Source organism: Mastigoproctus giganteus, chromosome 6 (genome assembly GCF_048544385.1).
Source record: "Mastigoproctus giganteus isolate SK-2022 chromosome 6, ASM4854438v1, whole genome shotgun sequence".
NCBI classification, from domain to species: Eukaryota; Metazoa; Arthropoda; class Arachnida; order Uropygi; family Thelyphonidae; genus Mastigoproctus; species Mastigoproctus giganteus.
Window position 1 is genome coordinate 184380133 of NC_143580.1, and position 15682 is coordinate 184395814.

General features: G+C 37.8%; 1 protein-coding gene across 1 annotated transcript in view; it reads right to left on the minus strand.

Moving 5' to 3' along the window:
* LOC150084800 (serine/threonine-protein kinase Genghis Khan-like) overlaps positions 1-15682 on the minus strand; it is a 477571-nt gene that overhangs the window by 270576 nt on the left and 191313 nt on the right. The window lies entirely within an intron of this gene.

The window sequence follows — 15682 nt, forward strand, 5'->3', positions numbered from 1 at the left end:
TTTTTTGTTAACACCTGTGTTACACAACTAAAGCCAGATTCCACAAGATAAGATGATGGAAAAACAATGACATACATTCTAGCTTTCTTCCATAAAAGCGGATATTTACATGCAATGTCACTATTCTTCCATACATCATGCTTTCCTTTTTTGAATAGACTTCGGACTGTCTCATCAGACCGCAATTCAACAAGTTCCTCTTGTAAATCAATTTCAACATCAGCAACATTTACCTCAAACAGAATCAGTACCCAATCTGGGATGTTCAGTTCTAGTAGGTCCTTGAACTGAACTTGCATGTCTTCATAATTTTTTTTTTTAAATGATCAACATACACAACACAATCATCATCTTTTAAATCACTGCTAACTGAAGCAAGGTTTGGAAACTGGTCAAATGCACGGCATGAGATATTAAGACAATTTGAGTTTTCCTAGGAATGCATTAATAGCTTCTTTGCTAGATATTAAATCACAATTATGTCCTTGCTGCAGCTTATTAAGAGAATTCAGTTTTTCAAACACATCTGAGAGGTAAAATATGTCTGTTTTCATGGCAACCAACTGTTTTTCAATCTCCTTTTCATTTAGAAATAATACAATACTGTCCCAAAGGATGACGAAGCGACGAAGACAACTGCCTTTAGACAACCATCGCACATCTGTATACAGTACAAGACAGCCAAATCCTTCTTCATTTTCATCACAAAATTTGTGAAAGAGAAGATCTTGAGGAGCATTAGCCTTAATGAGGTTGAAAGCTTTTATTACAAGAGTTAAGGCTTCATGAAGACATCCACTCAATCTCTTCGCCACCAGATGTTGGCGGTGAATCACGCAATGTATGCAAAATACTTTTGGCAGTGCGTTTCTTAAATGAGTGATAAACCCTCTGTACCTACCGACCATGGAAGGAGTGCCATCAGTAGCACAAGCCATTAAATTTTCAAGTGGAATATTTTTTTCTCTAAAATAAGACTGGACTTCCTTAAATATTGTTTCACCTTTAGTATCTGTTCTGAGGAATCTTGCAAAAAGCATTTCCTCTCTGAGTTGATTATCATCCATACATCTTACGTATGCCAATAAAAGTGCTTCATTGCCCATCAAAGTTGATTCATCGAGTTGCAATGCAAACTGTTTCACTCGTAATTGAGCAATAAGTTGATTTTCTACATCTTCAGACATTTCATCAATGCGACTGGATATTGTGTTATTGCTCAAAGGAAGGTTATCGGTAATTTCACGTGCATTTTTGTTTAACACTGTTGAAATTACAACTGATATCAAAGGCAAGATGACAGTTTCACCAATGCTGTGGCGTTCCAGATTTTGCCGATTTCATATGATGCTAATAAACTGCTATCTTTATTGCTTGCTTGTTTACTAAAAATCTGATCCAATTTGTTTCTTCCTTGAAAATTGTCTCGTAGTTTTCGGAAATACTCCACTGATTTATTTTTCTTTTCGCTGTGCCTTGTCTCCAAATGGTGATGAAGCTTACTTGGCTTCATGCTATCATTAGACAGCACAGTCATACATATAAGACACATTGGTTTTGTGATATTCTCTGGTGATTCAGTAAAACCATACGACAGATATTCAGTCAAATACTGTCTTGTTTTCTTCTTTGCATGAGCCATGGGTAATCTGAAAACAATAATAATATTATTAACCTCAAATATTTAATGTTGGAAATGCTCGTAGGTACTAATGGAAATATAGTTCACTAGAACAATAAGGTTCAATAACACAAACAATAGATTTCACCACAACGATGCCGATTATTCACTATAGAATGAAATGACTGCCTCTGACTAACTGACTCCTTCTAGATTAGTCAGTGCTTAAATAATGTTTTCTTCTTCGAGAATTTTCTATGGAAAGAAATTTTTTTTTTTTACATCAACTAAAGAAGGTTCCAGAAAATACGAGTATCTTCTAACTGCGAATTTCTGGACTTTTCTATGACATTATTTTATTATTATTATTATTTTTATTTAACAAATTATTTTATTTATAATATTTTATCATGAATCCCTTAGCTCATATTACGGACCCCCGAAATACAATTTTTTGTGGATCCCCCTCAAAGCTTCTATGGACCCCGGTTGGGAAACGCTGAACTAGATGAACCCTGCAATTCCTGATTCAGCTGATGATCAAAGAGCTAGCCAAGGTAATATCAATATTACAGCCTGCTGCCTCTAAAGAATACACTGTATATTAGCCTGGATAGTTCACGGCAACAAAAAACTGTTCCAAGAGTTCACCTCAAGAATTAGTAGATCCAGAAACAAAAGAACTGAATGAGCATTTGCATCAGTCACAATAATAATGTTTTTAGAGCCAAGTATACCGAAAGATTGGCCTAAATAAGTACAGTGGGGCCCAACATCCAATGGTAATTTGTTCCACAAAACCCATTGTATGTTGAAAATATTGTAAGTTGAAACCAATAATACATTGATTTCCTGTAATTCATTTCTAACAACACTTAAAATGGGTAATTCTTACATGTTATACTTCATTTTTACATTAAAAATTTGTGTTTTATAAAAATTATTTAATAAATAGACATAAAACATCTTTATGAATTCATCAATGGTGGCGGGACTATATTAAGCATCAGGTGTCTTTTCAGTCTTTTGTTACTACTGGCAAAGAAACTGTCCAAAGTGGACTGTTTTTTACTACTTTTTTGTAGTTCCCTGAAGTAAGAAATGACTTCGCCTTCCATTTACACATTGTGAGTTCAGTATTTTCAATGTTGGGGTGTTTTTTTTTACCATTTCCCTTAAATGTTCCCAACAAGAAATGACAGTCTTCAACTCTTCAGCTGACACTTTTTGGGTGTCATTTTCTTTTCTCTCTCTCTCTCTCTCTCTCTCTCTCTCTAATTTTCCCCAATTCTTGTAGTTCATAGTTCATCTGTTGTTAGCTCACACCCAGAGTGTCAACAAGGTCCTCCACATCATCTTCGCTAACCTCCAGATCCATTGATTTACCAAGAGTGACAATATCATTTGTCAAAGCACCATCATCTTCAAATCCATCACAGTTATGGATAATAAAAGGCCAGATGTTTTTAAAGGCTGAATTTAAGCACCATCATTCCAATAACTTACAATCAGCCTCACACAATCCAGCATGTCGAACTTCAACCTCCAAAAATCTTTGAGGGTGACAGCATTTCACCAGAGATTGCTGCAAAACAACTTGCAAACATTTTCGTGGTGTAGATTTTCTTGAAGTTTGCAATTACTAGCTGGTCCATTGGTTGAAGAAGAGGAGTGGTGACGGGTGGCAAAAATTTGACTTGAGCAAAGTCAAATTGTGCCCCAAGAGATTGAACAAGGTTGGTATCATGGCCTAGCAATTATCCAGCAGGAGCAGTGCCTTCACAGGAAGCTTATTTTTATCACTTCACTGAACGACAGAAAACTTCAAGCTCCCCATTCATTGAAGACATATCCTGTAACCCAGGCCTTCTTGTTACTGCGCCAAAACACCCCCAGCATGCCTTTGTTGACCTTTTGTTATTTAAATTCTCTGGGGGTGTTACACAAGCAAAGGCTTCAGCTTAAAATTGCTTCCAGAAGAGGCCGGTTTCATCAATGTTAAAAATCTGCTGAGGAAGATAACCTTCCCAATCAACAAATTCTTGGAATTCAATTTAAAAAAATCTCAGCTGGTTTTTTTTTATCAGCAATGGATGCATCCCCATACCTTTCAACACTTTTGATATTCGCCCTTTTCTGAAGTGTTCAAACCAGCCTCTGCTGGCGTTAAGGCCTTCAAAGCACACAGCACTGCCACTGGTTGATGGAGCTTTAAGTTTCAGATCGTCATAGATCTGAAACAATTGTATAAGCGATGTTCCACATTGAACAATAAAGAAAATGCTAATTGTTTGAGAACAAACGTAAGAGTGACGTTCCATGCGCCACACGTCTGAAAATTTTCACCCACGTAAGTTCCAGATGTATCAGAAAGCCATCAGTACCTGCAAATATCAACGGTCCTTAAAATAAACGATCGTATGGAAGATATATGTGGGTTGCACAGCTTGGAAACTAGGCACCTTAGAGGAGACTTGATTGAGGTGTTTTTTAAGGCTCTGAGAGGCATAAGCAATATGAATAAGGATGAAATTTTTACGGTTATAAATAATTCTAGAACAACGGGGCATAATTTCAAGTTACAGGGGTAGATGTTTAGGCTGGATTGCAGGAAGTTTTATTTTTGCCAGTGAGTTATAAACACATGGGTGGTAGAGGCTCACAGTTTGGGGAAATTCAAAAGTCAGCTGGATAATTACCCAAGGGAGGAGGGAAATGCATAGGTTGTCTATTTCCTTTTCCCTTCTTATTATTTTTTTATTTTATTTTTATTCTTATTTTATTCTTATTATTTTATTTTATTTATTTTTTGTTATTTTATTATTATTTTTTTTTTTTTTTGCTGGTGCAGCATAAGCCATAGGCTTCCTTGCACCATGTGGCCATTGCTAATCATTTCCTGAAAATATTGGATGTCGATGTCATCATAAGTCAAGGCCCCACTGTAATGCAGAGTTAAACAGGATTATGGTATTGGCAACATAAGGAACTTAAAAAAACAAAGCCAAAGCTATGCAAAGCCATGGTAAATAAATTTGATGAATTTGAGATATTGATCAAAAAATCAAGGGCTGATATTGTTGGGATATCAGAGACGTGGTGTCACACAGATATAAGGAATGCAGAACTGAAATTTGGGGAGTACAATGTGTACAGGAAGGAGAGACAGGACAGGAAGGGAGGAGGGGTTATGCTATTAGTTAAAAAACACATAAAATCCAAGGAAGTGAAGCCAGTCAACATCACTGGACAGAGCAGTGTTGAGTCAGTTTGGTGTGACATAAGCATTGGGAGATCAAAATTAAGAGTAGGAGTGTGTTATAAGCCTAATGACTATGATGAGTATGTACAGGGAAATAGAGTGGGCCAGTAAATCAGAGAGTCTTATAATGGGGGATTTTAATTTCCCAGATATTGACAGAATTTGTGGGTTGGTCACTCACACACTAGCAAGGCTTTTGTGGATTTATTGGATGATTATTTTCTACATTAACATGTTCGGAAGGCAACTAGAGGGAGTAATACTCTTAATCTGATTATCAGTAGTGATTCTTCATGCATTACGAATCTGCATGTAAAGGAACCACTAGGTGGCAGTGATCACAGCGTGCTGAAGTGGGATTTACTCAAAGAGGTAACTACCATCAGAGGTAAAGGGAAGGGTTTTTGCTTTCGTAAAAGCGACTACGGTGGTCTGAAACAGTATTTAAATTCTATATGGTGGGACCAACTGAAGATGTTACAAACAGCAAATTCAAAATGGGAAGCATTCAAAGAATTAATTTTGGAAGCTACTAGGCTTTACATAACTAAGAAATACTGTTCACGGTTTAGACTAAAATGGATGTCAGAAGAACTAATGAGACATATGGCAGAGAAGAAAAACACATGGGATACATATAAATTAATGGGTCACATGGAAGCCTATGATGGATATAAGCTGGTCTGTAACCAAGTCACAAAGGAGATTAGGCAGGCAAAGGCAGATTATGAGAAATATTTGGCAAAGGATGCAAAGAAAAACAACAGAGTTCTCTACCTATGTAAACTCTAGAAGGAGAAGGATGAATCAGATTGGTCCACTGGATATTGATGGTTCAACTGTTGATGATCCTGCTCAGAGGGCTAACAAACTAAATGAGTATTTTGCATCTACATTCACCCATGAGGAGTTATTCAGGGAGGGAAATTCTAGAGGTGAGTTAAACTCTGGCAGTGAGCTAGATGATTTTGTAATAACTGAGAAGAAAGTGGAGGAGAAATTGCTGACGATTAACATAAAAGAGCCACCCGGGGTGGATGGGATCTATCCAGTTATATTAAAGGAGGCAGCAAAGGAAGTAAGCAAATCCTTAGCCATAATTATGAGAGCTTCTTTGGACTCAGGGAAGGTACCCATGGACTGGAGATGTGCAAATGTGACCCCAATTCACAAAAGAGGATCAAAGGGCAACACAAGTAATTATAGACCTGTTAGTTTAACTTCTGTTCCAGGAAAATTAATGGAGGTACTGGTAAAAGAAGCACTGCAGGATCATCTAGACAAGACTTCAGTTATAGCTCGGACACAGCATAGTATATGAAGGTTGGCAGGGTTGTTAAGGACACTAATGACAGTACACTGCTGCAACAGGATCTAGAAAAGTTGAGCAGATGGGCTGAGAGGTGGCAAATGAAGTTTGAAATTGACAAATGTAAAGTACTACATATGGGAAGCAGTAACCCCAGAGTGACGTATCAACTCTGTGGTACTACACTGACAGTGGCAGAGAACAAAAAAGGATCTGGGGGTAATTGTGCAGGTAGATATGAAGTTTTCTGAGCAGTGCAGATGGTCTGCAAGAGTAGCTCATGGTGTCTTGTCAATGATATACAGGAATTTTTCTAGCAGGGATAAGGAAGTGATTATCCCCTTTTATAAGGCAATGGTCAGGCCACAACTTGAGTACTGTATACAGGTCTGGAGGCCTCATTTTAAGAAGGATGTAGAGCTGTTGGAACAAGTACAGAGAAGGGCAACAAGATTAGTGAATGGAACAAAGAACTGCTCTTATGAAGAAAGGCTTAGGTTTTGCAAATTACAGTGCCTGGAGACTAGGCACCTGCGAGGTGATCTGATTGAGGTGTATAAAGCCTTATGGTTTGAGCATGCTCAATTCTGATGGGATTCTTCCTCTTGCTCAGAATAATCATCTGAGAGGGCATAAATTCAAATTAAGGAAAGACAGATGCAGGATAGATGTGTGGAAGTTTGCCTTTAGCCAGCGGGTAGTTGATTGGTGGAACAGACTTCCATCCTTTGTTGTGGAAGTTGATAGCCTAAATAAATTTAAGGCTGAGCTGGAAAGGTATTTGGAATGAACGGAGGGGTGAAATGGGAGGGGTTTTTTCTTTTCTTTTTTTTGGCTGACGCTGAATAAGCTTGCTTTCTTGCATCATATGCCTCTACTAATGCTAATGACATTTAAAAAAATTGAATGAGAATTGCATAATGAATTCACTTTCATAATTACCAAGATTATTGTTTCTTACTATTATGGCTGCAGAGCAATTAGGAAGCTGTGCTTGTCGAATATGGTACCTTAAAGGGAACCCTTTGATAATCCCCACTAGAACAATATTTTTTTTTTTTTTTTTTTTGGCTGATGCTGCATAAGCTTGCTTTCTTGCATCAAATGCCTCTACTAATGCTAATGCTAATATGGTTCCTGTATACAAAGAGTAGCTATTTTCAATTTTATGATGGATTTTTATCCAAGATTGTAACAGATCTTCTAGCAGTGATGTCTAAAATCTCAAGTTGAACTAATGTTGGAGAACTGAAAGTAATCACAGTAGATTCTTGAAATGATCAACTCAGCGGCACATTTACTGTATGATCTGAACAGTCATGAGAAAAAGCAGAGTGAGAATAGTTTTTTCACAGTTAATACACTTGGAGGGGAGCCCTTGTCTGTTGGAACAATCAGCTTAAATGTGGTCTGAATGACACAGTGACCAAATTATACAAAGACATTTTATCATGTAAAATAAGATATTTTATCATGTAAAATAAGATATTTTATCATGTAAAATACAAAGACATTTTATCATGTAAAATAAGATATTTTATCAAGTAAAATACAAAGACATTTTATCATGTAAAATAAGATTAGATCTGCAAACAAATAAGGAACATCCATAATCAAAACACTCGAATCATCTCTGTAAAAGTGCGAAATCCTGAAATTTGTGCACAGTCCAACTTAGGTAAAGCTAACCAGCAACCATAAGAATGTTCCCCAACTAGCCCTGAAACCTTTGGATGTCTCTGTCAACCTCACAGATCATCAGGGTTGATCAGAATTTCTTGAAAGCAAGCCTAAAGTTTTAAACCAAGTTCTATGCAATTAGGGCTGAATTTTATTTTATCAAAATCAGTCTAAAAGGCAGTCCCAATGATCACTCCTGTGACAACTATTTTTCTGAAATTTTTTGATTTTTACCTGTTTCTATTCCAGTTTGGGGCACTTTTTCAAGATTTCATATTTAACAGCTTCACTGGATAAGAAAGAAGGTTAGCAGTACAGTGCTGCATGCATAATGCTTTCTTGAGAAGCCACTTATTCTCAATAATCTGTGTAGCGAGAATTTATGCAAGAGTACCCCAACTATCCATCACCTTATACAATTTCACAGGGCATTCAGTGGCCCAGTCAGCCACTAAATGAGACTATTTTTGACTATTCTGAGCAATTTGCACAAAGGTAGCCCAACCTACACAGAACTCAGTGGCAGATAATCAAAGATGGCTGAAATGTACAGCTGTCTTTACTGAATTTATATCTTGTAGAGATAAATAGGGGTGGGGGCAGAGCAAAAAAAGGGACAAAATAAGAATTCATTTTCATTAAATATTCCATCAAAATTCCCTTGGGAATTTTGATGGAATATTTAATGAAAATGAGATGAACTTTACCTCAAATTTGTTCGCACCCCATTTGCATGAGTACTATTACATCAAATTACTATTATATTTATTCAGTAACAGAGGTCTAAAGTTCAGAACTCATCCCAGTACACAGCACAGGCCAAATCTAAAAAACACCACAACAATGAAATTACTGCTGTACAAACATGGAACTTTCACTCCTAAAAATATCTCAGTAATTAAGTGATGAAATGCAACCAAATCTATATGAGCTTAACCCTTTCATGAGTATGCAAGTAAATAGACATTTTATCATGTAAAGGAATCATGTAAGGTTCTTCAATGCCGTCAATAACTTCTGTATATGAACAGATTCTCTTGAAACTCTACAGAGATGTAGAGTAGCAATTTTTATATTTACAATAGTTTCAAAAATTGACATAGAAAGGAGTTCCCTTCCAATAAGATTTGAGATGATATAAGCTTACACAAGCTGAAACTGATGAAATTGAATCAGGTCTATATAAATATAGAAAACATTACTAAAAAGATAAAATAAATGACAAATTACAGTTTTTAATATTTTTTATAATTAAAAAATTTTCACTTTATTTTTGATGATAATCCTGCTCATATGTTCAATTGTGAAGTCAAAAAAGTAAAAAATTAATAATTCAATGCATTTATATATATTAACATCTGGACACCCCTCCACTGATAGTTGGTCACATTCTAACCAAGCAACACGTCAGACAACTAAAAATATGCTCATAGGTGCCTTTGAAGAGACAGAAGTATAATTGTGAATGAAAAATTCTGCAACCGATTAATTTATGAGTTCCAACATGGAATGATAACAGAGTGCCATGTAACCAATTGGCGACATTTCAATGGCACCAAAGATCCCTAAGTCGATTAGTGGTGATGTGATTTGCAAACTGAAGTGGACTGCTGCTGAAACCATCAAGGAATGACTTGGAAAACCTCCAAAGTTGATGGAGCACAACAGAAAAGCCCTGCAAAGAATTGTCTTGCCTGGAACAGGTCAACATTGTCACAACAAACAGATCCTCAGTAAGACGATTGCAACACATGTCAATACCAGTACAGCATGCTGGACATTGCAAGATATGGGTTACCATGGTCATGCAGAAATCCACAAAGCCACTAATTATCCCAACTAATGTCAGTTGGCAAATAGCTTTGTGTAAAGCTTGCTGTTCCTGGACTATAGAGCAATTGAAAGCTGTGATTTGGAATAATCAGTCTCACAGTACACAACCAACCAGTCTTACAGTCATGCCTGAGTGTGCATGTGGCAGATGACCAGAGAGAGAGAGAGAGCTACCTTCCATACCGTATTATCCTGACAATGAAGTTTGGCAGAAGCACCATGATAGTCTGGAGCTGTTTTTCATGGTTTAGCCTGGGACCATGGATTGTTTTGGATAAAACCATGAATTATGAGTCTATCTAGACATCCTGGACAATAATTAATTTCTTACATTGTGGCAGCATGTCAGGGATGGCACATACCTGTGCTTGTATTGTTGGTGGCACATACCTGTTGATGGCACATACATGTGCTCATACTGCTTGTATTGTGATGGAATCGTTGAAGACTGAGCATAAAAATGTTTGGCTGGCCAGCCTAACCCTCTGGAACTGGTCAAATTATTCGCTCTATGTATAGCAAATTGATGATAAAGTTATTATTATATATTTATGTAAAAACCAGAATAAAGCTGAATTGTTTTAAACATAAAACTTTGAATTTTCTTTTCAGAAAACCCAGTGTTCATACATATATACATACACACATAGAAATGTATGCATATATACACTGATGAGCCAAAACATTATGACCACCAACCTAATATGATGGGCCTCCACGTGCAGCCAGAACAGCTCGTACCCGGCAAGGCATTGATGCTACAAGATTTCTAAATGTGTCTTGTGGTATCTGGTACCAAAACACGTAACCAGCAGATCCTTTAACTCCTCTAAAGTCTGTGGTTGGGATGGCGCAGATCGGACTTGCTGTTCCAACACAAACCACAGATGCTCAATGGGATTGATGTCTGGTGAATTTGGAGGGCAGGGCAATACCTGGAAGTCTTCCTCATGTTCCCCAAACCAGCCTTGAACAATCTGGTGCCATCTTTCGCATTATCCTGCTGAAAGATGGCACCGCCAGAGGGGAAGACCTTTGCCATGAAAGGGTGTACCTGGTCGGCAATGATATTTATGTAGGCGGTAGACATTAGAGTGCCTGGCACATGGATGACTGGACCCAGGGTATCGCAGCAAAACATCGCTCAAAGCATGACACTGCTGCCACCAGCTTGTTTTCGTCCCATGGTGCATCCAGGCAGCATTACTTCCCCAGGTTAAGCGACATACACGTACCCATCCATCCAGATGGTGCAACAGAAAACATGATTCATCAGACCAGACGACCTTCTTCCAATCACTCAAGGTCCAGTTTCGATGCTCGCGTGCCCATTGTAGGCACTGTTGCCGTTGAACTGTGGTTAGCATGGGCACTCTGAGCGGCCTGTGGCTATGCAGCCCCGTTTCCAGCAGGGTTTGATGTACTGTGTGTGCGTGTGCATGTGTGTGCGTGCGCACATTACTCCCGTCGCCAGCATTACAATTACTGGCGAGTTGCGTCACAGTCACCCTTCTTTTGCCATGTACCATCCGGGAGGGCCTTTGCTCACCTCCAGCATTGATGAACCGTGGTCGTCCAACACCTTGCCGGCAGTTTGTGGGTTTCCCCTCCTCGGACCACTTTCAGTAGGTACAAACCACAGCTGACCCGGGGCACCCCACCAGCCGTGCCTTTTCAGATATGCTCTGACCCAGTTGTCTGGCCGTTACAATTTGGCCTTTGTCAAAATCAAACTCGCTTAAGTCCGCTGCCTTTCCCATCTGAAGAATAAGAGTAACACTGATTAACGGAGCTCGGTATCAGGTGTTTTTTATACCATGTCCCGACCCATGCCCGCACCATAGTTCATCTGCAGATGCTTCGATTTGCATAACAACTCACCGGTCATAATGTTTTGGCTCATTGGTGTGTGTGTATTTATGGGTCCGCAAACTTTTTTTCATTTTTGAAGGAGTCCATAGATCTCAGTAGTTTGAGAATCACTGACTTAGATCATTGGATGCATGTGATGAGAGACTATCCAAAAAATCAGATTTCACTTGGTCACCACTCTGAAGGGCAAATGGCAAAAAATATCACAGGACCTTTACAAAAAAACTGGTGGAGAGTGTTACACGGAGACAAGAGGCTAAAGGTTTAAACGCACGTTATTAGTTTTCTTGTGTGTAAAGGTTATTTATAGATATGCAGATGTTTTGGATATTCAGTATATTCAGATATCAGTGTGTGTGTGTGTGTGTGTGTGTGTGTGTGTGTGTGTGTGTGTGTGTGTGTGTGTGGTTAAAAATATACCCGTATATATATTTAAAATATTTTCAATAAATCATTTAATTGTATACAAAAGTGGTCAGTTTATTTGGTATGCTGACCTAATAGCAGTTAGCACCTCTTTAGCCCTCAGAACAATCTCAAGTCATTGGGGCACAGACTCCATGAAGCTCAAAAAATGCTCTACAGAAATGCTATGCCATGCGGCTTCTATCATGTGACTGTAATTGCCACAGATTGGATGGCAGTGATTCTATGCTGTGAATAGCTTGTTTCATCTCATCCTGTAGACATTCAATTAGGTTCATATATCGCTAGTGAATGAGTAGGTCAAGGCAGTTCCCGCTTTACGAGTTCCTGGGTTTAAGAGTTCCCCCCCTCAAGTATCAACAAAATCGAAAATATGAACATTGATTGCAAAAAATGAATGTTAAACATTCACAAATATCACTTTTGAAACCACGCACACAGCTATACAATACAGAGTACCACGCTTTACGATATTAATCCATTCCAGAGACACCATCGTATCATGAAAATATCATAATGTGAACCCGATAACACATTAATTTTTGGTAATTCGTCCCATGACCTCAGAAATTCAAATTTTTGCTATATAACTTTCTAAAATGTCGTTTTTATAATGTAAATTGTATTAGTTACCATACCAATTCAAACGCTTTGTGATATTTTTCTAAAGCACATTTCTGGAGGTCACAACCATAAAACAATAAAAATAATTTGCACTTTCCGGTTTATTGGACTTTTCTGTTACTGCAAGCAATTATAAATGTGTAGTAAAACTCCACATTATTGTATTTGCAAAAATACCGATAGCTGGAATTGTGTGGTTTTTTATGTTATTATGGTGAAATGTGTTTCCCCTTTACTGAAATCTTCAATCGTATAAAAAAACAAATAAATTTTCAGAATCTTCTCTTCATTCCTTTTTTTTTTTAAGCTTTGTAAACTTGTTACTCCACGCATATCATGTTAGTTTGCAATTTGCACGTTCCGTTGAGAAATGCATATGCATGCTATTGAAATTTATAAAGAAAAGAGATTATCTTGAAAACAAACACTTCTTGAACCATTTCTGAAGAAGACGACTTGTGCAACAAACCAACAAGTGCCGAGCCAATAATGAGTGATCAACGAGTGTGCATCCAGTCGATGATGAAGAATAAACATTCTTTAACATTTGTAAGTCATAAATAATTTGTTTATTATTATAATTTGTTTGATTTAACAGGCTATGTTTTCATTTCTTTGGATAAATCAATCATTGTTTAAACAAATTAATTAGCTAACTAATTTCGTTGTTGAGAACGTAACCCCTATTTTTAACATTATGTCTACAGGAAACAAAATAAATTTCTTTATTGCTGCTAAATACGGTGCAAGTACTAGAAACAATAGTTCTCATCACGGCGACATGGCCAGGAGTTTTACATTAAGGAATGATACATGTGATTAAATTGGTAAAATTAATAGTTACGTGGGATATTATTATAAGATACACAAAATAAAACATGTAAATTTAAATTATAATAAATAGGAAAATATAACAGAAACAGAACTAAACATCGTAGCCCAAATTTGGAAGAATTTATGTCAGTTCAACACAGTCAATCCACTCGAGGAGAATGCGACGGTATTTGTAGTCGGTAACCATTTTCTGCAGGCTAATTCCAAGACAGAGCAGTGGCTGAATTTTGGGGAGTGCCTGGGTGGGTAGGAAACAATTACACAGTTTCAGCTGGTTGTATTTGAGGATTAGTGTAGGCTCTGATCTCAAGGATGGCAGAGGATTGTGCTATTGACAGAAATCCCAGATGTTTGGGGTGTTTATCACTCCTGTGTACATTTTTACTGTAGTCGTTAAACACCTGTTGTCAATTAACTTAGGTAGCCTGGAAATATTTAGCTGCTCAGCCATGTCAGTTGTTCTCAATTTAGGGGGTCAGCAATGCTTATTTGTGGCCCTTTTCAGGGTCCAGTATTCACATGCAAACACCACTTTTTGAAGTGAGGGCGATGCAGATGCCCAAATTTCAGCAGCATATAAAATAACCAGAAAAACAGTGGTTTGAAGGTATCTGGTAGTGGTTGCGGCATCATTGTTGTTGTTGTTGATGGGGTTTTAAGTGCAATGGCTACTTAGGCCATATTGCACTTATGAAAGTGGTGCATATGTTGCGGCACCGATGAAATGAAGTAAGTTTGCTTCGCTCTCCAGCATAGAGTGCTAAATAGCTTCCGGAGGTATTCAGTGTGCGCATCGAATCTCAGCTTTGGATCAAAATTGACACAGAGGTCCTTATAGCAGGTAACCACTGGGATGAGAGTGCCAGAAACTGATGGTTGAATTACTGTTGGTTGCTGATTCAATGAGTATATCATTATTGCAGATTTTAAAGGGTTACGGTTTAACCCAAACTTCTACAAGTAAGTTGAAAGAGCGGTCAAGTTCTCAGTGATTGAAGACGTAATTGCCTTTGGGTTTGCAGACGGTGGGATTAAGATAAGGAACTTTATATCATCAGCATATATTAGAGCATCATCACAGGGATGCATGAACAGAATTAGAATGGTTGAGAAAAGGAGGCCACCTCGTGGGACTCCTGCATTGATTTTCCTTGTAAAGTGGGTCTTCTTCATTGTGAGGTGGACACTTCTATGCTTCAATGAAGTGGTAAAGAAAGCTAGTAGATCTCCCCTTATCCTGAAGAAGAATTGCAGACGGCTGAGAAGAGATGTAATGTCTAAGCTGTCAAAAGCAGCTTTCAATATCGGCATACACAATAGCTAATTCGGATTTAGTTTCGAAGGCCTGAAGAATTGATATCTGTGACGTTTTGAGGTTTGTTATGGTGGATCTATTTGTGCCTGCAAAGTGGAACTTTCGGTTTCTGTGGCATCAGCTGTTTGTGAAATGCTGGAAGGAGTACCTTTTCAAGGAATTTGAGGAGGGTGGAAGAAGTTGAGATTGGTCCGAAATCTTTTGGGCTTGTTGGCGGTTGATCCTTAAGCAGTGGACTCACAGAGTATTCATTCCATTGAATAAGGAAAACTCGTGTGGAAAGAACTGTGTTGTAGATTGAAAGCAATCCCGCTTTACGAGCGCGCACTAGGAATGAATTAACTAGTAAAGTCGGGAACTACCTGTATGATAAAGTCATTCACATGGAGCCATTTCTGAATGACATGCACCTTGTGACATGGCATATTATCCTGCTGGAAGTAACCTTTATTACCAGGTGGATAAACCAAGCATGAAAGGATATGCCTAGTCAGCAATAACATTCAAATGGCTTTGAAATTCAGAAACTGATTAGCTGGTATCACAGGATCTAATGTATTCCATGAAAACACTCCCCATATCAGCTTTCCACAAATAGCCTGCAGTATAGCCAATTTGCACCATGGAACTGGGATTTGTCAGGCCAGGCAATGCAATCTTTTTCTATCAGAGAATGTGCGCACGTGTGCGTGTTTTAATGTTACCAATGATATATGATAAAGAATGTAACATATAATAAAAAAAATAACCAAGCTTACACTTATTACAATAAAATTAAATACAATAAAGCTAACTTTCTTATTAATTTACTATTATATGTAATTTATTATATTTAACGCAGGCAAATATTTTTTCCTTTTTTTTTTTTTTTTTTTTTTTTTTGCAGTCATCCTGTATATAACTATT